The sequence below is a fragment of the Hemitrygon akajei genome, chromosome 2 (genome assembly GCF_048418815.1).
Source record: "Hemitrygon akajei chromosome 2, sHemAka1.3, whole genome shotgun sequence".
Lineage (NCBI taxonomy): Eukaryota > Metazoa > Chordata > Chondrichthyes > Myliobatiformes > Dasyatidae > Hemitrygon > Hemitrygon akajei.
In genome coordinates this window covers 77734029-77762028 of record NC_133125.1, presented here as the reverse complement: position 1 = coordinate 77762028, position 28000 = coordinate 77734029, and positions in this window count along the sequence as shown.

Sequence of the window (28000 nt, the reverse complement as noted above, 5' to 3'; positions counted from 1 at the left end):
GACAACTTTCCTTGCTATCCACACACACCAACTTTCAGGTCACCAATGTTTACTAATTATACCTCCTCGATTCACATTAAACTGGTTTATATATTTAACTATTTTCATCAAAATATCAAGTAGAAGAACCTTAAAAGCAGAACTGAGTTATTTATTCTTCTCAGGCATAGTTGAAAGCATTTACGCACTTTGATAATTATTTTGATCATCAAGGATATTAAAAATACAGACTATCAAATGTAAAATTATTAGTAGTAGTTTTAATAGCGTGATCACTTGAGTCAGTTAAATGTTCTCCTCAGGGTCATCTCAGCTGGCTGGAGGGACGGATATGGGATCCACATATTCTGGTGCAGTGTGGACACGAGCGTATGATTGATGTGGTTAGCACTTTCCTCTTTTGGTTCTCTCCTTTTGCAGTTATCAATTAGCACTTGAAGAAGCATAGAGAGTTGTTGGTTTCCTCAGCTCACTCCTGAAGGAACTCAGTCTGATATATATTCAGTGTTGAATTCCTCAATGATTTTAATATTTTCTTTGTCTAATTTATTAGTTCCTTTTTCTCTTTGCAATCTTTAAATGTATCATAACTTCACTTCCACATTTCAAGGAACAGAAACATCACTTGTGCAATCTCTTTTTTGTACATATACTTTGGACTCCGGGTATTGCTCTGATAATCCCATACAGTGTTTCCTTCACAACCAGTATATTCTTCCTGAGCTGTACTGCCCATTACTGCTCAGTTATCCAGAGGTAGTCTACAATGAGCTTTGCACAGTTACTGTACAACCATTTTAATCCTGCACATCTTAACCTGGAACTTACGCATTCAGTGATATCCAAAAGGACAACTATGTCTTGTTAGAGAGGATAGGGAACTACAGGATGTAAAAAAGGAACAGGTAATGCTGGAAACACCCAGTAGTTTAGCCGGCATCTATAGAAAGAGAAACAGTAAACATTTCAGGTGCAAGAAACTTATTCAGAAAAGGGAAGAGAGAAAACAATTTAGATCTCAGTCACAGAGAAAGAGGGGAAGGGAAGGACAGAACAAAGTAAATCTCTCTGATAATGTGAAACCAGACATGTAGATATAGCTGTCAGGAAAACAACTAAGATCAGATTTAGGCTACAAAAGCCTATTATGTACAGACAGTATATACTGGACAAATGAGCATTTTGGAAAGCAGGGGTGGATTTGTCTGCTACAGCTGTTCTGCAGGGATCTTCTGCCACTTGGAGACTTGATTTGTGGCTGGCTTTATGAACTGTGGACTGTCCAAGCTATGAATAGTTCTCACACGCTCAGTGGCCACTTTATCAGGTACACCTGTACAGCTGCTCGTTAATGCAAATATCTAATCAGCCAATCATGTGGCAGCAACTCAATGCATAAAAACATGAAAACGTAGTCAAGAAGTTCGGTTGTTGTTCAGGCTAAACATCAGAGTAGGGAAAAAATGTGATCTAAGTGACTTTGACCGTGGAATGTTGGTGCCAGATAACTGGGTTTCAGTAACTCAGAAACTGCTGAGCTCCTGGGATTTTCATGCACAACTCTCTCTGAAGTTTAGAGAGAATGTTGTGAAAAACAAAAAAGAAATCTAGTGAGCAGAAGTTCTGTGGGCAAATATGCCTTCTTAATGAGAGAGGTCAGAGAAGAATGACCAGACTGGTTCAAGCAGAAGGATATCTATGAACACACATGTTGAACTTTGAAGTTGGATGGGTTACAGCAGTAAAAGACCGCATTGAGTTCCTCTCCTGCACCTAATAAGGTGTCCACTGACTTTATTCTTCTTTCTGTATTTAGAACCAGCAAAACATTCAGGAATGATCACATCTGACCTGCCCCCACCACAATTTGAAGCATGAAAGTCAAATGTCTGTTGTATCTACAACACACTATAAAGCAGCCTCTAAGTAACAGATATTTTCAGATTCTTCTTATTTATCTGTTCTATGGTTACAAGGATGAAAATCCACTTTCAATAATCTATAAAACCCAGCTCAAGTGACTAGAATTTAAAGAAAGAAAGTATTGCAATATGATGGGAATTATTTCTGCTGCAGAAAATGCCTTGTACTCATCAACTACTATTCTGCATAGCTGATGAACAGTAGCTGATGAGTACAAGGCATGGTGTGGTGGGATATACATAACTATGCTGTCAATCTGATGTTTGCTATTCTATTCCAATAATCTAAGTTCCACAATATCATATTCATCAAGTTTAGTTTCCCATTTTGGAGCAGTATTGCAACCATCTGAAGTGGATTTATGAGCAAATCTATCAAAAACTTCCCTACTCTGCTTAAATGTCAGCCCATAGTTGGGTTATTTCCAGCAAAGGCTGCAATCCCTCATTGTCATTTTTAGGAGTACAGCCATTTTGATGTCATGGCTAAGAATGCTCAGCAGTACCTCTATTTCCTAAGGAAGCCACAAAAGCTTGAAGCTCCACGATAACCACATCTGCACCAGGTCACCAAGCTCCACTTCGTCAGAGAATGTATTAAAGAACTGGAACTGCAAATCAATTACCTTTGGCTCATAAGGGAAACTGAAGAGATGATAGCTACAGGAAGGTAGTCACCCCTAGGTGGCAGGTTGAAGGTGAAGGGGTTTCTGGAGAGGAAGGGAAATAGGCAGCCAGTTGCTTCCCCTCAAAAACAAGTATACAATTTTGGAGACAGTTGGGTCAAAGACTGATTTTGCATTGGTCTTCACTGTGGAAGATACTATTGGTATGCTGAAAGTTCAAACATGTCAGAGTGGACAGCTATGTGTGGAGTCAAAAGAGATTGGGGAGATTTTGAATAATTTCTTTTCTTCGGTATTCACTAAGGAGAAGGATATTGAATTGTGTAAGACAAGGGAAACAAGTAGCATAGTTATGGAAACTATGATGATTAAAGAAGAGGAAGTACTGGCACTTTTAAAGAATATAAAAGTGGATAAGTCCTGACAGGATATTCCCTAGGACCTTGAGAGAAATTACTGTAGAAATAGCAGAGGCTCTGACAGAAATATTTCAAATGTCATTAGAAACGGGGATGGTGCCGGAGGATTGGCACATGTGGTTCCATTGTTTAAAAAGGGTTCTAAGAGTAATCCTAGCAATTAAGTTTAATGTCAGTGATGGGTAAATTAATGGAAAGTATTCTTAGAGATTGTATATATAATTATCTGGATAGACAGGTCTGATTAGGAACAGTCAACATGGATTTGTGTGTGGAAGGTCATGTTTGACAAATCTTATTGAATTTTTTTGAAGAGGTTACTAGGAAAGTTGATGAGGATAAAGCAGTGGATGTTGTCTATATGGACTTCATAAAGGCCTTTGACAAGGTTCCACATGGAAGGTTAGTTAGGAAGGTTCAATCGTTAGGTATTAATATTGAAGTAGTAAAATGGATTTAATAGTGGCTGGATGGGAGATGCCAGAGAGTAGTGGTGGATAACTGTTTGTCAGGTTGGAGGCCGGTGACTACTGGTGTGCCTCAGGGATCAATACTGGGTCCAATGTTGATTGTCATACACATTAATGATCTGGATGATGGGGTGGTAAATTGGATTTTTAAGTATGCAGATAATACTAAGATAGGTGGTGTTGTGGATAATGAAGTAGGCATTCAAAGTTTGCGGAGAGACTCAGGACAGTTAGAAGAGTGGGCTGAACAATGGCAGATGGAGTTTAATGCTGATAAGTGTGAGGTGCTACATTTTGGTAGGACTAATCAAAATAGGACAAACATGGTAAATGGTAGGGCATTGAGGAATGCAGTAGAGCAGAGTGATCCTAGGATAACGGTGCATAGTTCCCTGAAGGTGGACTCTCATGTGGATAGGGTGGTGAAGAAAGCTTTTGGTATGCTGGCCTTTATAAATCAGAGCATTGAGTATCAGAGTTGGGATGTAATGTTAAAATTGTACAAGGCATTGTTGAGGACAAATTTGGAGTATTGTGTACAGTTCTGGTCACCAAATTATAGGAAAGATGTCAACAAAATAGACAGAGTACGGAGGAGATCTACTAGACTGTTACCTTGGTTTCAGCACCTAAGTTACAGAGAAAGGTTAAACAAGTTAGGTCTTTATTCGTTGGAGCATAGAAGGTTGAGGGGGGACTTAATAGAGGTATTAAAATTATGAGGGGGATAGATAGAGTTGATGTGGATAGGCTTTTCCATTGAGAGTAGGGGAGATTCAAACAAGGGGATGAGTTGAGAGTTAAGGGGCAAAGGTTTAGGGATAACACGAGGGGGAACTTCTTTACTCAGAGAGTGGTAGCTGTGTGTAATGAGCTTCCAGTAGAAGTGGTAGAGGCAGGTTCGATATTGTCATTTAAAAAAAAATTGGATAGATATATGGACAGGAAAGGAATGGAGGGTTATGGGCTGAGTGTGGGCCAGTGGGACTAGGTGAGAGTAAGTGTTTGGCATGGACTAGAAGGGCCGAGATGGCCTGTTTCATGTTGTAATTGTTGTATGGCTATACAGTTATAAGGGCCAGAAGTGAGTGTAGTTGCTATTACTAGGGAGATGGTTCTTGGGAAATTGAAAGGGCTGAAGATAGATAAGTCACTTGGACCTGATGGACAACACCCCAGTGTTTTAAAAGAGGTAGCAGAAGAGAATGTGGAGGCTTTAGTAATGATCTTGCAGGGATCACTAGATTCTACCAGTGGTCGGGAAGATGTTGGAGTCAATTGTTACGGAAATGGTTTTGGGATACATGGAGACACATTCCAAAATAGCTCAAAGTTAGCATGGTTTTGTCATAAGGTGGGTGTTGAGAGCAGACCCAAATGCAAGACACAGAGACTGAAGTACTAGGGAAAGTGGTACCTGGTGTGTCAGAAAGCAAGGGAATTGGGAAAGCGGGACCTGTAGAAGGAAGTTGAAACTAGGAACTGGGACCTAGGAACCTGGACAAGGACCCGGAACCTGGGTCTTGACTTGGACTCCGGATCCAGGTGAGGACTGGACGTGGCAAAGTAACAGGACTGGACATGGGGGCAGGACGTGGGACTCCAAGGCTGAATGAGGACGTGAAGCTCAGACTAGGTCTTGGTTGAGGGAGAGCAAAGCAGAAGTGGGGAGAGATGTAGCTGGACACAGACACTGGACCTGGGCAAGACCAGGACTCAGGGCCTAGGCTATAACTTGGACATGGACTGGACTGTCCTCGGAGCCTTGGACACCCAATGGAACATCCTCGGAGCCTTGGACTTGAGCACAGGAACACAGAACAGAGCCTGGACCCCTCCTTGGGAACAGGACATTGGGCCAGGGCTTTACACAGAGTCAGGACCCCTCCTTGGGGACAGAACAGAGGACCGGGACTCATACACAGAATAGAGCCAGGACCCCTCCTTCGGGACAGGCCATAGGGCCAGGACTCATACATGGACACTGAACACAGGGACACAAAGAGACAGTTCCAAGCTCAACAATAGATAGTTCCTTCTGTTTGCATGGCAAGGCTCCCGTCTCACTCCAGCAGCTGAACTTGACAGTGATACAGGTGAGGACACAAGCGTGGCTAGCCTGCAGGGCTTCAGGCCAATCTTCAGAGGGAAGGAAGGAAACAGTCCAACCTCAGGGTAACAGCAAAGACTGCCTGACTTACCCAATCGATTTATGGACAGGAAGGGACAGATTCCACCGTAGGGTAACAGCAAGAAGGGCCTGACTTACCCCACAGATGCAAGGACAGAATATTGACAAGACAAACCAGAACCTACACTTGAACCCAGGGCCACTTATATTCCCGGCCCCAAGATGAGAATCAGGTGCCTATGATTAAGTCCAAATGAAACAACGGACAGCTGGAAGACCCGGAGTCTGGAGTCCATGGACTGGACTGTGAACCAGAACACAGACTTCTTGGACCAGACCATGACAGGTTTCCTCAAAATAAAATGTTGTCTGACTAATCTGTTGGAATTCTTTGAAAAAATAGCAAGCAGGACTGACTAAAGAAAATCAGTGGATGCTGTGTACTTGGATTTTCAGAAGACCTTTAACAAGTTGCTGCACTTCAGACTGCTAAACAAGATAAAAGCCCAAAGTATTACAAAAAAGATGGATAGGGCAGTGGCTGATTGGCAAGAGGCAAGAAGTGTGAATAAAGGGATCCTTTTACAATTGACTGCCAGTGATTGGTAATGTTTCATAGGGGTCTGTGTTTTGACTGCTTTTTATCCTGTATGTCAACAATTTGGATGATGAAATTGATGGCTTGGTGGCCAAGTTTGCAGACAACACAAAGATAGGTGGAGTGGAAGGTAGTGTTGAGGAAGCAGGGACTTACGCAGATTAAGAGAATGGGCAAAAGTAGCAGATGGAATACGGAGTTGGGAGGTGTATGGTCATGCACTTTAGTAGATGGAATAAAAGCACAGACAATTTTCTGAATAGGGAGAATGTACAAAACCCCCAGATGCAAAGGGATTTGGGAGTGCTCATACAGAATGCCCTAAAGGTCTATATGCATGTTGAATCAGTGGTTAGGATGGCAAATGCAATGTTAGCATTCATTTCAAGAGGACTAGAAAATGAAAGCAAGGATCTAATGGCCTTCTCCCCATAACCTTTGAGGCCTTGTCCAATCAAGAACCTATCAAGCTCTGCCTTAAATATACCCTCAGGTATATACCCTTAAATATACCTGACCTCCAACACTGCTTGTGGTAACTAATTCAACAAATTCAGCACCCCCTGGCTAAAGAAATTTCTCTACATTTCTGTTTTAAATGGATGCCCCTCTATCCTAAGACTGTTCCCTCTTGTCCTAGACTCCCCCACCATGGGAAACATCCTTTCTATATCTACTCTATCTAGGCCTTTCAACATTCAAAAGGTTTCAATCACATCACCCCTCATCTTTCTAAATTCCAGCAAATACAGCCATTAAACTTCCTCATATTGGAAGATTGGAGGATAGCTCATGAGGATTGGAGAATAGCTCATGTTGTTCTGTTGTTTAAAAAAGGCTCTAAAAGTAATCCAGGAAATTATAGGCCAGTAAATTTGACATCAGTAGTAGGTAAATTATTGGAAGGAGTACTAAGGGATAGGATCTACAAGTATTTAGATAGACAGGGACTTATTAGGGAGAGTCAACATGGCTTTGTGCGTGGTAGGTCATGTTTAACAAATCTATTAGAGTTTTTTGAGGAGGTTACATGTCATAAGTCGGGTGTTGAATCAGGACCCAAATGCAGGACGCAGACACTGTAGTACTAGGAACTGGGCAGGACGAGGGACTGGGAAACAAGGAGCCTGGGGTGGACTCCAAGCCAGAGACTGGACAAGGACCCAGAACCTGAGTCTTGCCTCAGGCTCGGACCCCCAAACCCAGGCGAGGACGTGACGAGGCTTGGCTAGGGACTTGGGGTCTTGAGGCTTGGGTCGAGGCTTGAGGCTGGAGGCTGCAGGCTTGGGTCCAGGCTTGAGGCTGGAGGCTGCAGGCTTGGGTCCAGGCTTGAGGAACTTGGAGGCTGGAGCTAGGGGCAGACTAGAAACTGTACATCAACATGGAGCCGGGACTTGTCCTCCGACAAGCCGGGACTCTTCTATAACTCCACAACAAGGTGGGGCAGGACCATCCGTCGGGTAACAGCAGAACAGCCTGACCTACCTGACGGAGGCAAAGACAAGACGACAGATTTCCCCCGCAGGGCAACGGCGGAACATCCTGACTTACCCCACAGAGGCGAAGACAGAACAAGACAGATCCTCCCACAGGGCAACAGCAGAACAGCCTGACTTACCCCACAGAGGCGAAGACAGAACAAGACAGATCCTCCCACAGGGCAACAGCAGAACAGCCTGACTTACCCCACGGAGGCGAGGACAGGAAAAGACAAACACCAAAGAACAACAGACAGTTCCACCTCTGCATCGGGGTAGCTCCAAGTAGCCATTACAGCCGGCAACCTTGGCTGGCTACAGAAACAACCAGATCCCCACCTAGCACAGAGTGGCTGACGGCCCTGGCCCAGGAAACAGCTGAATCCCTACTGCAATGACAGCTCCGACTGCTGCCAGCAAAGCTCCCAGAAGCCATGGTTCTCCAACGCAGCCCCAAGGATGGCAAAAGCCCGTTCTAGCCTTCCACCAGCCATCTGTGCCATGAGTCTCTTGACAAGGAAGCTTGACAAGACCACACTCATATTCCTAATTACAACATGAGCCTCAGGTGTTTCTAGTTAAGTCCAACCGCAGCAAGGGACTGCCGGAAAACCCTAAGTCCGGAGTCCGCGGACCAAACCACGGACTTCAGACTGAACTATCACATTACTAGGAAAGTGGACGAAGGGAAGGCAGTGGATGTTGTCTACATGGACTTCAGTAAGGCCTTTGACAAGGCCCCGCATGGGAGGTTAGTTAGGAAGATTCAGTCGCTAGGTATACATGGTGAGGTAGCAAATTGGATTAGACATTGGCTCAATGGGAGAAGTCAGAGAGTGGTAGTGGAGGATTGCTTCTCTGAGTGGAGGCCTGTGACTAGTGGTGTGCCACAGGGATCAGTGCTGGCTCCATTGTTATTTGTCAACTATATCAATGATCTGGATGATAATGTGGTAAATTGGATCAGCAAATTTGCTGATGATACAAAGATTGGAGGTGTAGTGGACAGTGAGGAAGGTTTTCAAAGCTTGCAGAGGGATCTCGGCCAGCTGGAAAAATGGGCTGAAAAATGGCAGATAGAGTTTAATACAGACAAGTGTGAAGTATTGCCCTTGGGAAGGAAAAACCAAGGTAGAACATAGAAGGTAAATGGCAGGGCACTGAGGAGTGCAGTAGAACAGAGGGATCTAGGAATACAGATACAAAATTCCCTAAAAGTGGCATCACACGTAGATAGGGTAGTAAAGAGAGCTTTTGGTACATTGGCCTTTATAAATCAAAGTATTGAGTATAAGAGTTGGAATGTTATGGTGAGGTTGTATAAGGCATTGGTGAGGCTGAATTTGGAGTATTGTGTGCAGTTTTGGTCACCGAATTACAGGGTGGATATTAATAAGGTTGAAAGAGTGCAGAGAAGGTTTACAAGGATGTTGCCGGGACTTGAGAAACTGAGTTACCAAGAAAGGTTGAATAGGTTAGGACTTTATTCCCTGGAGCGTAGAAGAATGAGGGGAGACTTGATAGAGGTTTATAAAATTATGATGGGTATAGATAAAGTGAATGCAAGCAGGCTTTTTCCACTGAGGCTAGGGGAGAAAAAAACCAGAGGACATGGGTTAAGGGTGAAGGAGGAAAAGTTTAAAGGGAACATGGGGGGGGGGGGGGCTTCTTCACACAGAGAGTGGTGGGAGTGTGGAATGAGCTGCCAGATGAAGTGGTAAATGCGGGCTCACTTTTAACATTTAAGAAAAACTTGGATAGGTACATGGTTGAGAGGTGTATGGAGGGATATGGGCCAGGTGCAGGTCAGTGGGACTAGGCAGAAAAATGGTTCAGCACAGCCAAAAAGGGCCAAAAGGCCTATTTCAGTGCTGTAATGTTCTATGGTTCTATGGTTCTAACAGTTTCTATGATTGATGAATTCTAGATCTATTTGGCTAAATTTAAATGTGTATCATTAAAGTGAAATGAACTATGTTTACAGCATTTTGTGAGCTTACAAGTATTGCTTCCTCAGTAGGGAGAGGGGACCATCACTCAAATAGTGGATATTGGCAGCTAGACTTAACCACTGACACTATAGAGGGCAGTAAGCTAGTGTTTGAAGAGTAGGCTGATACAGCATAAGCTTCCTATAGTGAGCATACCAGTAGATATTGGATAGAGCTTTATATCTCCTCTTGATTTAATGGCTTTGAGGACTAGGTCCTCAAAGTGCTCATGCTCTCAACACTAATGTCTACAATTTTATCAAGTGCTATCAAATTATCACCATCAACATCTAGTAAAAATTCACTAGCTACCCTACTCTCAAACTTTTCCCAGTTTGCTTTGCAAAATATGGATATTGTTAAATCTAATGCTGATAGTTTCACCACCATTTAATAAGTACTGTTGTCACACCAATGTAAATCCTATCAATTGCTGAATCCTTCCAGATTTGTTTTCAATGCAAAACCTATGTCATATTTCATGAACTCTCTTATTGCATAGATTAAGAAAATTCAAAATACAGTTCTACAAGTAATAATGAAATCAATCGATTAGTTATGCAGACATCAAAATTAATTTTTCTCAGCACAATTACAGATTTGCATCTAAATTGCACTTCATTTTACCAAAGACACATAACGAAGGTGACATCTCTCTTTTAACTTTAGTTTCCTTCATAATTAATAATGTCTCATTAAATTGCGTACTCAGGAATCACACACTTTAAGAATACATATTCCATAGTTCTGTCACTGGGTTGTGGATTTGAAAGTAAAGCTGATTACATTTTTATTCATTCGGAGATGAATCTCCCCTCTTGCTCATTTATCTTGCAGTTGAAGTTTCAGAACATGTTGTCCATACTTACAGATGAACATGAATATTTCATCAGATTACTTTTAAGGATTGTTCCCAGTGTCATGACCAGACTGATCCCTTAATCTACAGATTATCTGGTCACTATCACACAGCAGTTAGTGGGAGTTTACTGTGCAAATTTTCTGCTACTTTTGCTGGATTACAGCATTCAGAATTCTCATGTAAGGTTACTGTTAACTCAGCTTTGTGTCCCCCACAAATGTATTTCCAACATTTCTGGATTCTTACTGCAGAGAAGAGTAATGTGGTCTGGGACTTTTGGATGTCATGAAGTGACAAGTTAAGGTTGTTCTATTTAAATTAATCTGTTTCTTATCTAATCTACTTCATCTAATCAAATTAATCTAAATGAACAATCCATGTTTTTATTCATTTATATGATAAGGGCATCACAGGCAGCATTTGTTATCTGTTTATGAATATCCCTGAGAAGTTAGTGGTGAGTACCTTCTTGAATCTTTGATGTCAATATGGTGTAGATACTCCTATTATACAAATGTAGGGACCTGTAATATTTACATATATATTCACAGTGAGGAAGATCAAACATTTGTTGGGGTGTGTGTGACTTACAGAGAAATCTTCAAGTGGTGGTATTCTATTCCACCTATTTTCCTTATTTTTCTTGGGCAGAGTTCATGGGTTAACATTGAAGAAGCCTTGTTGAGATTACATACACAAAATACCAGAGGAACTCGGCAGGCCAGGCAGCATTTAAGAAAAAGAGTAAACATTCAATGTTTCTGGCAGTGCTTCATCAGGAGTTGTACAAGATTAATTCGATTTTTGAGTACAGTTAAAGCTGATAGTGAAGTTGAGCTTGTAGCACAGAGGTTTGATAAAATGGTGAGCTCAGAACTTGTTCTAGTTCAGACAAGCATTGACATAATGGGGTTGGAACTGCCCACTTCTATCGCTGCTCCAGGTCATAGGGCCATGGCCTGTCCATACTATCAGGGAGGAGGAGAAGGTAGCGGAGTGGGCTGAGTCACAAGTCAAGCTTCCTGTGGCTGGGGACGGAGACTTCAAAGGAAGGGTTCTATCATTTCTGAGGAGTGAGGTGAAAGTGTACTCAGATTTGGAATGTCTAATTAGTCCTAGTCTCCCAGTGAAGAATGAGAGTTCTGAATTGGCATCAGCCCTTACCTCTCTGGTGAATAAGTGGCCCAGAGCACAGGCAGAGGGTCCTCACCGGAAGCTAGGAATATTCTCTGGAATAATGCCCACCCCCAAGGGGGAAGAGGAGTATGAGACTTGGGCAGAGCAGACCTCTTAATTGTTAGATGAGTGGCAGTACTCTGATGATGTAAAGCGACAGAAAGTTTGAAGGAGTTGGCAACTGACGTGGCGAAAGTTGTGAAAACACGTCAACCCTCAGCTAATCTTGCCGATTATCTGGGCACATTGGACAGCACTTTTGGTATGACACAGAGCCCACTGGAGCTCATGGTGGGGTTTCAGAACGTGCATTAGGAGAAGGGGAAAATCTTTCTGCTCACATTTTTCAGCCAGAGAGGCAACTAAATTGTTTGTGGTGCAGGGTGGGGGGGGGGGGGGGGGTAGTTATTCAGGCAGCTGAGATTGATCATTTAAGAATGGACCAGATTGTCAAGGGTGCCCAGTCACAGGACATGATTGCTTGGGGTCTCCGACAGTCCCATAAGGCGTGCCCCCCTCCCTCCCTTGTTGAGCTGATTAGACAGGTATGGGAGGAGGAGAATGAGTTGGAAACATGGGAGGGCTCTGTCAGCAGGGCACAGTTGGTAGTAGCCCCTTGTGGTGAAGTGATTGGGGCCAGCTCAACCTGTGAGATGGTAAAAGAGATTGTGGCAGAGCTGAGAACTGAGATGTCCTGTGTGTTAACAGTGGGTGAGGACCCCCTAAGGGGACAGACTAACGAACTACGCAGAGTGCTGCCGGTGGCTGGATTTCTGCAAGAAGGTGGACGGCCGGTATTATCTGCTATAACTGTGGGGAAGAGGGACACTTCAGGCGGGAGTGTGAGTGGCAGGAAGCCCCTCGGAGAGTGAGCCCCAGGGTACCAAAGCAGGGAGAGGTGTTGGGAAACTTAGAGGAGACCCAATGACGGAATGGCCTGGTGTGTCTAGGGGAACATGTTCCCAAAAGTGAAAGACACTAGTCCTGAAGGCTTAGTGGGACCATGCTCCAGTGTGTCACTATGGATAGACTGTATTTATGTTAAAGCCATACTCAACATCAGGTTGCAAGTCACATTGTTGCATTCGTTTTACAACCGGTATCTGAAGCATTTACCATTGACACCATTCGGGCACTGAAGCGCTGGTGATTATCCATGTTCTTGGAGGCCGATGTGGGAGTACCTGAGGTCCTTGATACATTGGTGCTGGTTTGTCTGGACCCTGTTGAGAAGGGCAGCGTTTCAATTCTGGTAGGGACCAACAACCCTCTTGTGAGGAGGCTCATGCTGGCCTGCAAGAAGAAGGCTGGCAAGAGCTATCTGGGAAAATTGTCCATGCACCCGGTGGTTTGAGCTGCTTTTGAGCAAGTGCGTAGCTGCACTGGGTCAGATACCGAATCACCCAGTCGAAGCCAATGGTGGTACAGTCTGGGGATGTAGCAAGAGTGATGGGGACCAAATTTCCTGGAGTGCCTGAGGGCGAGGCCCTCTTGGTGGATGCTCCGGAGGACCACGCAGAGCAGTCGGGCAGTGCCTGCTGGGGTGCTGGTGAGGCCCGAACTGTAGAAGCTCTTAGTTGTACAGGCGAGCAGGATGGCAGTGATTTATCAGGAACACTACGACAAGGGAGGTCTCCTTCAAGCAGGGGGTGCCCCTGGCACATCTGTTCCCTGTGACTGTAATGGCTAGTGTCCTTGTGAGACACACTGGGGAGAAACTATTGGAAAAGGGAGAAAAGTTGACCACTGAGTTATTCAACTTCAGGGACTCCTGCGGGTTGGAAGAGCAGGTTGGTAGAGAAGATGTTGAAGCTGGAAGGTGTTTTTTCCACTGATGAGTTTGATATGGGTTGTTCCAAGAGCACTCGCCGCACTTTCTGGATGACCGAGGTCATGGAGACTGGCCCCTACAGACATAGAAGATGTTCAGCAACATTTGAAGGAAGCTGGGATCATCACCAGTCCCAAAACCCCTATGCATCCCTATTAGTAATGGCCCGAAAGAAGAATGGGAAGGTATGGATGTGTGTAGACTCTGGACTATGAACAAGCGCACCATCCCTGACCAGTATACAGTCCCAAGGATTGAATACACGCTGGCCTGTCTGAGTGGTGCGAAGTGGTTCAGTGTGCTGGAGTTGAGAAGTGGATATTACCAGATCCCCATGAGTGATGCTGACAAAGAGAAGACAGCATTTATATGTCCACTGGGATTCTTCCAATTCGAAAGGATGCCCCAGGGCATATCGGGAGCCCCTGCAAACTTCCAGTGGACATGGAGAAAATGGAGGGTGACATTTACTTGCTTGAGGTATTGGTGTATCTGGATAACCTCATAGTGTTTGGATCCACCTTGAAGAAACATGAAGGCTCTGGGCCACCTGAAAACTGAAGGGTTAAACCTTTCCCTGGACAAGTGCCAGTTCTGCCAAACATCTGTTAGCTCTGTTGGGCACATAGTCTCATGGTTGGAGTAGCTACAGATCTGGCTAAGATAGAGGTGTAGAGGCAGTGACCACTCGGCCAAGACCCCAGACTGTGAGCGACTCTGCGCTTGTTCCTCAAGTTCTGTGATTACTATTGGAGGTTCATGAAGGGCTACACGAAAGTGAATCACCCATTGAATCAGCTTCTGTGCGGTTACCCTCCCCTGGGGAAGAAAGGGAGGGGGGAATAAAATACAGGAGGGTGGAGAGTATCTTAGACCATCAGAGCCCTTTGAACCAAGGTGGGATGCAAAATGTGAGGAGGCCTTTCAGTCACTGAGGAGCTGGCTTTTGTGGACCCCCGATTGTTGTATGTACTGCACACAGATGCCAGCCGAGAAGGTTTAGGGAGCGTCCTGGATCAGGATCAGGACACTGGGTTGCGTTTGTCAGCTGAAGTCCGTTGCCCTCTGAAAAAAACTATCCCATGCACAAGTTGGAATTTCTAGCAATGAAATGGGCTGTGATGGATAAGTTGAGTGACTACCCCATGGTGCCAAGTTTGAGGTGAGGACGGACAACAATTCCCTAACTTATATTCTGACCTCGGCAAAACTAGATGCCACAGGCCATCAGTGGTTGGCGGCGTTGTCTGCCTATCCTGTCAGCCTGAAGTACCAGCCAGGAGGCAGGAACGTTGATGCTGATGTTTTGTCCCAATGAGTGCATGAGGGACTGGACAGGGACGAGGAGTGGGAGAGCGTTTCTGCCCCAGAGGGAAAGGCCATGTGTCAGTTTGTCATCACCGTGAAGGCAGAGGAAAAGGAAGGGCAGGATCAAGTGGTGGGTCAATTGGGAGCTTCTGATGACATAATTCCCCCAGTTCATTGTAACCTGACTACTCTGAAGACAAATCAGCAGCCGGAATTGAGTTCTGGGGAAGTGGCATCTGCTCAGCGAGATGATCCGGACATTGATTCCATTTGGGCCGTGGTTGAAAAGGGAAACATGGCTCAGGCGGAGAAGATGAAACATGCATCAGTGCCTCCATTACTGTGAGAAAAGCCTCGGTTGGAGTTGAAGAACCAAATCTTATACCGGGTCATGTCACCCCCAGACCGACTTTGGTGTTGCCAGCTGGTTCTGCTGGAGAAGTATTAGAGGGTTGCGTTGAAGTCACTTCATGATGATTCTAGAGATTTGGGGGTGGAAAAAACCCATGGATTGCTCAGAGACCGGTTTTACTGGCCCCGAATGAAGTCGGAGGTCAAAGAACACTGCAAGTCGTGCATTCGATGCATATGGCGGAAGACAATGCCTACACGGGCAGCTCCCTTGTCCCACTTGCAGAGTGCGTGGCCTCTGGACCTGGTGTGTATGGATTTCCTGTCAATAGAGCCAGATGCCAGCAACATGGCAAATGTCTTAGTCATCACGGACCACTACACCAGATATGCACAGGCTTTTCCTAACAAGGACCATTTATTATGGATTTCCCAGGCTAATACATAGTGATCATGGATGGGATTTCGAGAACAGACTCATCCATGAGTTACTGGGCATGTTTGGAGTCCAGAAGTCGAGGACCACACCCTATCACCCGCAGGGTGATCCCCAGACCGAAAAGTTTAATCGGACCTTGCTAAACATGCTCAGGACACTGAAGATCAGCAAGAAGAGCAGGTGGAATCAACATATTGGACATCTGGTTCACAGTTACAACTGTACTCAAAATGAAGCTACTAGATACACACAACATTATCTGATGTTTGGGCGTGAGGTGAAATTGCCCATTGACCTTTGTTTTGGGACTGACAAGGGTGATTTACCACCGAAGACTTATCTGAAGTATGTGTCTGACATGAGAAGAGAGTTGAAAAGGGTTTATGGATTAGCTGGGGTCACGGCTTCCAGACAGAATCAAGGAAATAAGAGGAGGTATAATCAAAAGGTGAGGTTCTTCCAACTCCTGACAGGAATTTGGGGCTAGCTGGAAAGCACAAGTTGGCTGACTGCTGGGTGGCTAAGCTCTATGTGGTGGAAAGTCAAATGCCAAGCCTACCAGTTTTCCGGGTGAAACCAGAGGATGGGAATTGTCCTGTCAAGATTCTCCATCGAAACCACCTGCTGCCCCTGGGACAAGAGGTGCAGGTAGACCCATAGCCTGACTTGGAGCCTACACCTAGTAAGAGGACTCTGTGGAAATGTGGCATGACAGAAGGGCCCACAGCAGGGGAGGTTAGGCTGGTTCCCACCCCTGAGAGGGATACTGATTCGAAGGATGAGGACCTGGATGTGTGATATAAGCTGCCTTTTGCTAACTCCCCATTGATTGAGGAGGCAACTCCCAGCCCTTCTCCCGCTGAGTCAGGTGAAGTGTTGGGGGGGGGGTGCTATCTGTGGGCAACCTGGGGCAACAGAACCCTGCAGGGGATGAAGCGGGGCTTGGCCACAGGACAGAGGGGTCAGAGTTGCAGGTGGCAGGTGGGCATGAGTGCTACTTTGGGGGAGGCCTCCCCATGCTGACCGGAAGTATCCCAGTAGTGCCTGAACCTATAAAGTTAGGTGAGGGGGTGCAGAGGTCTCAGGGAATTAGGAGATCACCGGATAGGCTGGGCTATGTAGCACCAGGGAAACTGATTGGGACACCTACTGCTTGGAAGAGCTACGTCACTGCCTTTTGCACCTGGATTGGGCTTTGTGTTTTGCAGGAAGGTTTGGAAAATTATCTCAATGTCATGAGCACATGACTAAATTTGGTGGGGGGAGAGTAACAGCCTGTAAGGTTTTGCTGTTAATATAATGGCCTCTCTGTAATATTTCACTGCTAAGGTAATTATTTCTCTGTAGCAGCAATGTTTGGGTTATGACTAGAGATTACGGGGCCTTTACAATGTATGTTAGCCAATGAGAGGCATATTGTTCTTTCTTGTGGGTCTGGGAGCAGGGATTTTGGGTCTTTTGTTAGCGAGAGGTGAAGAGAAAAGATGAGAGTGGAGAGAATTGGTAGTGGTCTAGGAGCAAGGGTCCAAAGGTCAGCTACGCTCGGAGGTCGATGGGAAACAACTGGACAAAACCGTGAGCTCCAACGTGCGCATTAGACTGTTTCATTAAAATGGACCCTTTTTTCTTTTTATTTTCTTTACTAACCCTATAATCAGATTAAGATTTATAAAGTTCATTCATTCAACTGCATCTGGAGTACTGTCTGATATTTCGCAGTGCAGATTTGCATCCAGGCAGCACATCGCACAGCATCCACACAAACGAGATTTTGCAGTTTGGCTGGGCCAGAGGCTGTCTTAAGGGTTACAGATAGAAGGCAATAGTTATTTGGTCATTTGATTACTAATTTAATTAGTCTGGCACAACACCATGGATTGAGCAGCTTGTTCCAGTGCTTTTCTATGTTCTATGTTCCATTTCAGGTCAGGGCTTTGTATCACAGCTGGCAGTGTTCAGTCTAAATGGGAGAAATGGAGTGCTAAGACAGGAGCCTGAGAGTGATTTGTAAACTGAGCAAGGGTTGGACTTCTGTGAATATCAGTTCTGAATGCTATTTGCTTCATTCTTATTGTTTTTTTTCCTGCACATAGGGTATTTTATGGTCTTCTTTTTATTGGGTTCTATTGTGTTTCCTTATTTTGAGGCTGCATTTAAGAAGACAAATCTCCAGGATAATAAATATACTTAGAACTTTCAGATGACAGGCAGATTGTGCCAGACAGGGCAGAGGAGGGAAGATGGAGTTAGGAGACAGGGCAGGTAAATGATAGATGGAGACAGACAAATAAAAATATAAAGGGCAGCTAGAGAAAGGTGGGGGAGAGAAGCAGGAATATTAGTGGAGTCACATTCACCCAATCAAATGGAAGGATATCCTTCTCTTCAAATTCACATATATGATATGTGCCACCATTTCGAACAGATTATATTTCAAACAGGTATTCCACAAGTACGTGAAGAGCAGGAGGATAAGACGTGAGAGAATAGAACCAATCAAGTGTGACAGTGGAAATGTGTGTATGGAACTGGAGGAGGTACTAAATGAATACTTTGCTTCACTATACACTACGGAAAAGGATCTTGGCAATTGTAGGGATGACTTACAGCGGGCTGAAAAGCTTGAAAATATAGTCACTAAGAAAGAGGATGTGCTGAAGCTTTTGGAAAGCATCAAGTTGGATAAGTCACCAAGACTGGATGAGATCTATCCCAGGCAACTGTGGGAGGTGAGGGAGGTGTTTGCTGAGCCTCTAGCGATGATCTTCACATTATCAATGGGGACAGGAGAGGTTCTAGAGAATTGGAGGGATGCAGATGTTGTTCCCTTATTCAAGAAAAGGAGTAGAGATAGCCCAGGAAATTATAAACCAGTGAGTCTTACTTCTGTGGTTGGTAAGCTGATGGAGAAGATCCTGAGAGGCAGGATTTATGAACATTTGGAGAGGCACTGTTTCTTGGTACAATAACAATAATAAACCAATTCAATGCAAATCCAGTTCCAATTCAGTATTTCTAACTTTGCACAGAAACTCAGCCCAAGTTTGTAGCCATTAAGTAACATCACAGCAAATTGTACGCTGCAACCAAAATAGGGAATATGGGTGATGAAGTCAGAAAGGGTGCATTGATGGACTCCTTCCATTTTTGTTCCCTTTCTGACCCCATCACCCATTTCCCATCCCCCTCCTGGGCCTGATTCCATCTACCTACCACCCTTTCACAAACAAGAGAAACTCTGCAGATGCTGGAAATCAAGCAACACACACAACATGCCGGAGGAACTCAGCAGGCCAGGCAGCATCTATGGCAAAGAGTACAATCGGCATTTCTTTTATCCATAGATGCTGACTGGCCTGCTGAGTTGCTCCAGCATTTTGTACATGTTACTAGCCTCTCATGCCACTCACAGGATCCCCTCCCCTATCTGGTTTCATCCACTCTTAATGATTTCAACTTCCTTACTTATCAGATTCTGGCACTTGTAATCTTCCACCTTCAACCTCCACTCCTTTTACCCAAGTCCCTCTGCCCTTTCTTTGTCACCTATCACCCATCTGCCTCCCTTGCCCTTCAGTCTTCATCCATCCTAGCTCCTCTTTCCCCCTTTTCTCCCTCTCCTTTTTATGCTGTCTACCTCCTGTCTCCATCCTTAGTCCTGCTGCAGCTGCAGAGAATTGACTCAAAGTATCAGCAAATCTTTCTCCCCAACAGATGTGACTTCACCAGCTGAGTTCCACCGACAGTGAAGTGCCTGAATAATTCACCATAGCATGTTGTTTTCAATGAGAGATGAGAAACTAAAGTTACTCTCCTTCCATTTTAAGAGAGCACCCATAAAGATTGCAATTTGGGAAATAGTGAAATAACAGCTCACTGCTAAAAGGATCAGATTTTATTTGCAATTTAAATGGGAACATGATATGCATTATACATTCTGAGAATATCATTTCTAATCAGTTTGGTGCAGATCTTGTTTGAAATCAGGCTCCTAGCATTTGGAAAAATTCTGAAGAACATAAATCCATTGGGGTAGCCGCATAGATAGTGGTTTTCACTTTTTGACTTCTGATAAACTTTGGCCTTGAGATGTTAAGATTAACCCTTCAGAGAAATATGGGAAAATGGAAACAACAGCAGAAGCATTTGTGTAGTGACTTTCTGCACTTAGGCTCACGGAGAGCCTTGCACATAAGGGTCCGATGAAGGAATGCACTTTATTTTTCATATCTAGAACCCTACTGTCAATTAAGTTAATATACCCAAAGGAATTTCTCTTACCAAGAAACCAGCAATACTAGGATTGCATGGTGCTGCCGATAAGGGAGATTATTTATGATTCTGTCTCTTAAATGCAGCAAGATGCGATGAGATTGCAGAAGGTAAGTTCCTTTCGGTTGTGCTGTCACTTGTGACTCTATCAACAGCACTTGTGTCCCCAAGTCACACACTTGAGGATTTATTTCTCCCTTCAGAACCATGAGCACAAATTCCTTGGCTATCATTTTGCTGTTACTTGGAGAGAATGCTGCACTGCTGGAGATGAAGTTTCTCTTTAAAGAAATGTTAAACTGAGCAACATACTCAAAATGCTGGGGGAACTCAGCAGACAAAACAGCATCCTTAAGAGAATTAAAAATCAACATTCTGGGCCAAGGCCCTTGATCAGGGCTGGAACAGAAGCCACACTGGGAAAAAGGCATTGACGGTCCACTCTACCCTTGCTTCTTAAAAACATAAACTGTTACCACTTTCTTTCCAGTCCCAATGAATAGTCTCAGCCTGAACCAATGACTGTTTATTCCTCTACATAGATACTGCCTGACCTGCTGAGTTTCTCTGGCATTTTGTGAGTGTTGCTCTGGATTTCCAGTACCTGCAGAATCTATTGTGTTTATGAACTGCTAAATCGACACTCCTGCTCAGAAATTCATCTCTATTTGGAACACTGAAGTAACAGAAGTAAACACTGAAATAACACGGAAGTAACATCTAGATTTAGATTGCTAATTTCAGTAGAATCAATTTTCATATCCCAAATGTTATGAGAAAAGTTGAGCAAGATAGGGCATATCACTTCGGAATGATGGAGGATGAGAGGTGGCTTAAAAAGAGGCATAGATATTGGACAGCCAATGCTTTTTTCCTAGGGTGGCAATGGCCAACACCAGAGAATATGCTAAGGTGAGTGGAGCAAATTTTGGAGGAGATATCAGAGACAGTATTTTTTTACACAGGGAACTCACTGCTGGGGTTGGTAGTGGAGGCAGATACATTCGGGACATTCAAGGGTTTCTTAGACAGGAGTATAGATGAAATAAAAATAGAAAGTTATGAACTCTGTAGGAGGGAAGGGTTAGATTGCTCGGGGGTAGGTTAAAAGGTCATTAGAACATTGTGGAGTGATGGGGTTATATATGATGTATTGATCTATGCTCTATGTTTCAAATTTGAGAACGTCAGGAAGTGGGGTGGACTATTGGTACTGAGGTGGAGATGGTTAAGTACTTCAATTTCCTGGATGTAAATCAACAATTTATCCTACTCCGACCATGTAGAAGCTGTAATCAAGAAAACACATCTAATGTACTTCATGATGTACCAAATCTACTCAAACTCCTAACTAAATATAGCCACTAGTATGCTTTCTTCATGATTGCATCAATGTGTAGGGCAAAGTATAGATTCTCTGAGACATTGATGCCCAGGAACTTGAAACTGCTGATCCTTACCACCACTGACAACCCAACGATGACTCCTCCCAACTTCCTCTTCCCATCCACAATCAATTCCTAACAATCTAACATTCAGTACAAGGTTGTTGTTGTGATACTGCTCAACCAGTTTATCTATCTCAACCTGTGTGTCTTGTTGTCTCATCTGAGATTCTGCCAAACAACAATGGTATCATTGATGAATCTGTGGATGGTATTTGAGCAGTGGCTAGCCATACAATCACAAATATAAAGAGATCAGAGCAGTAGGCTATGCATGTATCTTTGTCATTGAGTAGGAGATGTTATTTCCAACCCACACTGATTGGTTTCCCAATAAGGATGTCAAGGATTTATTTGCAGAGGTGTATACAGAAGCTTGTTGGCTAGGAGATAAGACCATAAGACAGAGGAGCAGAATTAGGCTATTCAGCCCATCAAGTCTACTCCACCATTCCATCATGGCTGATCCTGGATCCCACTCAATCCCATACACCTGCTTCCTCACCATAACCTTTGATGCCCTGACCAATCAGAAAATTATCAATTTTCACTTTAAATATATCCATAGTCTTTGCGTTCTAACTGTGTGGCAGAATATTCCACAGATTCACTACTCTCTGACTACAATAATTCCTCCTTATCTCTGTTCTGAAGGGGTCACCCCTCAATTTTGAGGCTGTGCCCTCTAGCTCTGGACACCTCCACCACAGGAAACATCTTCTCCATGTCCACCTTATTTAGTCCTTTCAACATTCAGTAAGTTTCAATGAGATCCCCCGCATTCTTCTAAACTCCAGTGAATACAGGCCCAAAGCTGCCAAACCATGGGATGATGGTGTTGAGCGCTAAGTTTCAATCCATAAAAAGCAGGCGTCAAAGCTGAGTGCGGAGCCAGTGAGATCGCATCCACTGTAGACCTGTTGTGGTGGAAGACACACAGGTTTACAGTGATAGTATGCAGAGCAAATTTTTCATTGTATCTCATATATTTGACAATAATAAATTAATTCCATTTCCAATATCCTACTGGTAGTAATGTATGGCACTTTTAATGTTATGGAACTGAAATGAACTTCATAGCATTGCCTGTGCTCTAAAATGAAGGCAAAGGTCTATGACATTATTCCCATACAAGGGAAGGGTGACCTGACCAATATTTATCCCTCATCAACATTCTAGATTTATCTAATCAGTAACAAGTGGCTGCTTTAGGGAACTTGCTGCCAATGACTGGGATCCTTTGGTCTCTACGTTGGTTAGACAAAATTTCAGAGTGTAGTTTTAGAGATACAGCTTGGTAGCCAAATGAGGGCGCCACCCAATTACACCCTTGTGACCAATTAACCTACTAACCCGTGTGTCTTTGGAATGTTCAACATTCAAAGTAAATTTATTATCAAAGTGCATAAATGTCACCATATACAACCCATATACAAACCTTGCGGGCATTCACAGTAAATACAAGAAGCACAATAGAATCAATGAAAACTGCACATACAACAAAACAAACAAACAATGAATGTGCCAAGGATGACCAACAGTGTAATAACAAAAAGAAAATGAAACAAACAAAATAATAATTGTAATGCCTGGTTAAGATTTTTACTGCTAATGCTCAAGGGTATTTTATACTGCGTCCGGTGCTCCTGGTCTGGCCTTTTATATATTGGTGAGAGCCGACGCAGACTGGGAGACCATTTCGCTGAACACCTACGCTCGGTCCGCCAGAAAAAGCAGGATCTCCCAGTGGCCACACATTTTAATTCCACGTCCCATTTCCATTCTGATATGTCTATCCATGGCCTCCTCTATTGTCAAAATGAATCCAAACTCAGGTTGGAGGAACAACACCTTATATACCGGCTGGGTAGCCTCCAACCTGATGGCATGAACATTGACTTCTCTAACTTCCGTTAATGCCCCTCCTCCCCTTCTTACCCCATCCCTGACATATTTAGTTGTTTTTTTTTTCTCTCTCTCTGCCCATCCCTCTGCCTGTTCTCCATCTTCCTCTGGTGCTCCCCCCCCCCCCTTTCTTTCTCCTGAGGCCTCCCGTCCCATGATCCTTTCCTTTCTCCAGCTCTGTATCACTTTCGCCAATCACCTTTCCAGCTCTTAGCTTCATCCCACCCCCTCCGGTCTTCTCCTATCATTTCGCATTTCTACCTCCCCCCACTACTTTCAAATCTCTTACTATCTTTCCTTTCGGTTAGTCCTGACGAAACGTCGACAGCGCTTCTCCCTATAGATGCTGCCTGGCCTGCTGTGTTCCAACAGCACTTTGTGTGTGTTGTTGTTTGAATTTCCAGCATCTGCAGATTTCCTCGTGTTTGCTAGGGTATTTCATTTACTAGTTTTCTCCAGAAGCAGTGCGTTCTGCTTATTGTGTTTGGGTTTCAGTTACGGATAAGGAGTTGTGATGTTTAACTTAGGAATGTTGGGTCACCTGATCAGGATGGTGGAATTGAGAGAAGGTTCTAAAGAAAGCTGGCCGGAGAGGTTTTGGTGGGTTCATGGTCCTTTGGCGGGAGATAGAGAGAGAGAAAGATTGAGAAAACCAGCTGTAGGAATCAATTCAAATGGAATAGGCAGTTTGATGGAGTACAAGACAGGAAGGTCTACCGGTGATAGGTAAGTAGGGGTCTGCACCGTGAGTAAGGGACACACCCATCTCTTGGAAGGCATGAGCTCCAACACCGTGCACATTTCACTGATTTAATTATAATGGGCCCATTTCCTTTGTTTCTTCTTTTAATAACTGTTTGATTAAGCTGCAAGTTGTAAATACACCTTCTTTATGTGGTGTATGATCAGTCATTTCTTGCCAACAGATCATTGCACATGGGGCGCATTTACACAGGTTTTCCTCAGATTGAGGTTTGGGTGTTCAGGTCAAAACATCCCAGCTTTCTGGTTTGGTGGGACCCAAGTCATTCTGACCCTAGACGTATGGAGTTTGAGAAAGGTTGCATTCTCACCGCTAAATGCAATGGCTGTTAGTGAGTGGGTAACAAGCCATGTTTCCTTAGAAGCCCCATAAAAAGGGTTTCATGCTGAGTTTGTCCGATGATTTCACCTCTTTCCAAATGTGCTGTTATCACATCTTTGATAACCGACTCTAGCATTTTCCCCACCACCGATGTCAGACTAACCGGTCTATAATTCCCCGGTTTCTCTCTCCCTCCTTTTTTAAAAAGTGGGGTTACATTAGCCACCCTCCAATCCTCAGGAACTAATCCAGAATCTAAGGAGTTTTGAAAAATTATCACTAATGCATCCACTATTTCTTGGGCTACTTCCTTAAGCACTCTGGGATGCAGACCATCTGGCCCTGGGGATTTATCTGCCTTTAATCCCTTCAATTTACCTAACACCACTTTCCTACTAACATGTATTTCCCTCAGTTCCTCCATCTCACTAGACCATCGGTCCTTTACTATTTCTGGAAGATTATTTATGTCCTCCTTAGTGAAGACAGAACCAAAGTAGTTATTCAATTGGTCTGCCATGTCTTTGTTCCCTATGATCAATTCACCTATTTCTGACTGTAAAGGACCTACATTTGTCTTGACCAAACTTTTTCTTTTCACGTATCTATAAAAGCTTTTACAGTCAGTTTTTATGTTCCCTGCCAGCTTTCTCTCATAATCCTTTTTCTCTTTCCTAATTAAGCCCTTTGTCCTCCTCTGCTGGTCTCTGAATTTCTCCCAGTCCTCAGGTGTGCTGCTTTTTTTTTGCTAATTTATATGTTTCTTCTTTGGACTTGACACTATCCCTAATTTCCCTTGTCAACCACGGGTGCACTACCTTCCCTGGTTTATTCTTTTGCCAAACTGGGATGAACAATTGTTGTAGATCATCCATGCAATCTTTAAATGCTTGCCATTGCATATCCACCGTCAACCCTTTAAGTATCATTTGCCAGTCTATCTTAGCTAATTCACGTCTCATACCTTCAAAGTTACCCTTCTTTAAGTTCAGAACCTTTGTTTCTGAATTAACTATGTCACTCTCCATCTTAATGAAGAATTCCACCATATTATGGTCACTCTTACCTAAGGGGCCTCGCACGACAAGATTGCTAACTAACCCTTCCTCATTGCTCAATACCCAATCTAGAATGGCCTGATCTCTAGTTGAATCCTCGACATGTTGGTTCAGAAAACTATCCCGCATACATTCCAAGAAATCCTTTTCCTCAGCACCCTTACCAATTTGGTTCACCCAATCTATATGTAGATTGAAGTTACCCATTATAACTACTGTTCCTTTATTGCACGCATTTCTAATTTCCTGTTTAATGCCATCCCCAACCTCACTACTACTGTTAGGTGACCTGTACACAACTCCCACCAGCGTTTTCTGCCCCTTAGTGTTATGCAGCTCTACCCATATCGATTCCACATCCTCCAGGCTAATGTCCTTCCTTTCTATTGCGTTAATCTGCTCTCTAACCAGCAATGTTACCTCACCTCCTTTTCTTTCCTGTCTATCCCTCCTGAATATTGAATATCCCTGGATGTTGAGCTCCCTTCCTTGGTCACCCTGGAGCCATGTCTCTGTGATCCCAACGATATCATATTCATTAATAACTATCTGCACATTCAATTCATCCACCTTGTTACGAATGTTCCTTGCATTGGCACATTAAGCCTTCAGGCTTTTTTTTACAACACTCTTAGCCCTTATACAATTATGTTGAAAAGTGGCTCTTTTTGCTTTTTGCCTTGGATTTGCCTGCCTGCCACTTTTACTTTTCACCTTACTACTTTTTGCTTCTACCCTCATTTTACACCCCTCTGTCTCTCTGCACTTGTTCCCATCCCCCTGCCACATTAGTTTAAAACCTCCTGAACAGCAGTAGCAAACGCTTCCCCTAGGACATTGGTTCCAGTCCAGCCCAGGTGCAGACCGTCCTGTTTGTACCGGTCCCACCTCCCCCAGAACTGGTTCCAATGCCCCAGAAATTTGAATCCCTCTCCCTTGCACCATTTTTCAAGCCATGTATTCATCTTGTTATGAACCTCGTAACTGGGTGTCTTACCAGCAAAGATAGAAGTGTCCGTTGGAGTCTGGTGATACTATTTTCAACAGTATTTATTAATAAAAATACACAAAAATAATATCAATGCAAATATACAAATAATATACGTTATCAATACTAAACCTAAAAGTGCGGGTATAATAATAATAAATAAGAAACAAGCTCTATCGTTGTCTAGGGGATAATGAATTGTCAGATGGAAATATAAAGTTCAGTTCTGTTCATGCAAGCTGCGGTAGTTGTTGGTCGCTGTGTTGCAATTGTTGGAGAGAGAGAGAGAGAGCGAACAGTAACAGTTATTGACTTGCCAACTTTCCTTTACGATCTTGATCCATCGATGTGTTATTGCTGTGGCCATTCAAGTATGACCCCTCCATCCTTTAGCTAGACCGTTCTTCCGTGGTGGACTCGTCACCCAGGCAAGGGTGGACACACACACAAGCCCCCACCGGCCTCGCTATAAAAGACTGTGAGTTAAAATTTACCAACCCTTCGTTCAGTCTTCGATGTCCCACCCTGTCTCATGGGTTTCTGATGCTCACTAGCGTTCCTCCTGGTGCGTCTGAGGGGTGTTACCCCAGACCCCACTTTTATCCCCACTCACGGGGTCTCAGGTGTCAATCAGGTTGGGATGATGTAACCCATCAAACCAGCCCACTCTGGTTGCCCCCTGAGGGGTTTCAATGAATAGAACAGTACCAAGTAAACAATCCTTCTCCAAAAGACAATAGCAGTAAATCAATGGTTTTTGTCAGTAGGAGACATTCCACTTTGTGTATCTCTGAGCTGTCTCTCTCTCTCATTAACTTTCATGAGCTGTTATCAATAACAACTGCCCTGGCAGCTTTCCTGTGTCTCTCTTACTTCCTTGATAACAGTATCGGAATAGTAGCGATTTGCAATTCTCCAAAAGGGGGGGCATGGGTGACTCTGCACCCTTCTGCCCATCAGAGTTGTTCATCCTTCGTAACAATCTGAAATATCCTCCTATTTCTACTCTGACTAGCACGTGGCACTGGTAGTAATCCAGAGGTTATTACCTTTGTGGTCCTACTTTTTAGTTTATCTCCTAACTCCCTAAATTCACCTTGTAGGACCTCATCCCGTTTCTTACCTATATCGTTGGTACCTATGTGCACCACGACCACTGGCTGTTCACCCTCCCATTCCAGAATATCCTGCAGCCACTCAGAGACATCCTTGACCCTTGCGCCAGGGAGGCAACACACCATCCTGGAGTCTCTTTTGCGGCCGCAGAAACGCCTATCTATTCCCCTTACAATCGAATCCCCTATCACTATAGCTCTGGGCTGTCCATACTTTCAGAGAAGGGCAGAATATAGTGAAGGGTGAAAAACTTGAAGACAAATTTCTTGTAGGTGAGCACAGAGACTTTAAAGATGTTGCTCTCATTTCTGCGGAGTGAGGGAAGGAGTTGTCTGATATTCAAGGTCTAATGAATCCTCCAGCAGGTGGTGAAAGTTCTGAGCTGGATTTGGCACTTACCTCCCAGGTGGACAAATGCCAAAATGTACCAGCACAGACTCAGTTATCGTAGGCTGAGAATGTTCTCAGGAGTGAAGCATACCCCCATGGGAAGGAAGAACATGAGACTTGGGCAGAGCAGGCATCTCAGT